The following is a 738-nucleotide window of genomic DNA, read 5'->3' as shown; positions in this document are numbered from 1 at the left end:
GCGGAAGCCGCGGGAGGGTCATGGGGGGGATCCCGACTCGGGTGTGGGGTTCGTGCGTAGGAGGAGCAGCGGTCTGTGGGGCCCCCAGTGTCCACTTTTTCTCTTGTTAAAAATTAAACTGAGGAAGGTTAACAAAGAGTTCATTTGAGCAAACAGCGATTCACGAATGAGACACACCCAGTCCTGGCTTGTGGTTTGTCAAAGGAAAAAGCCAAACTATGTAAAATAAAGAAGTTTGTTTGGAGCCGAATAGGAGAGACCTTGGCCGAGGGGAAAACATCCCCAAGAAGCCTGGAATGAGTGGTCCCGAGGCGGCTCAAAACAGTTTGATTTTATTCATTTTAGAGAGACAGGAATTGCGGGGAAAATAATGAATTAGTTACTGGAAGGTTTAAGTTCCTTTGGCAGAAAGGGCGGGACCTGGCCGGGCGCGGTGGCTCACGCCTGTAATCCCAGCACTTTGGGGGGGCCGAGGCAGGCGGATCACCTGAGGTCAGGAGTTCAAGACCAGCCTGGTCAACATGGTGAAACCCCGTCTCTACTAAAAATATTAAAAAGAAACTAGCCGGGCGTGGTGGTGGACGCCTGTAATCTCAGCTACTCGGGAGGCTGAGGCAGGAGAATTGCTTGAACCCAGGAGACAGAGGTTGCAGTGAACCCACACGGTGCCACTGCACGCCAGCCTTGGCGACAGAGTGAGACTCTTGTCTAAAAAAAACAAAAACAAAAAGCAGAAAG

This window comes from Mandrillus leucophaeus, unplaced genomic scaffold (genome assembly GCF_000951045.1).
Source record: "Mandrillus leucophaeus isolate KB7577 unplaced genomic scaffold, Mleu.le_1.0 Scaffold440, whole genome shotgun sequence".
NCBI lineage: Eukaryota > Metazoa > Chordata > Mammalia > Primates > Cercopithecidae > Mandrillus > Mandrillus leucophaeus.
The sequence above is the reverse complement of the archived record's forward strand: the minus strand, read 5'-3'. Positions refer to the sequence as shown.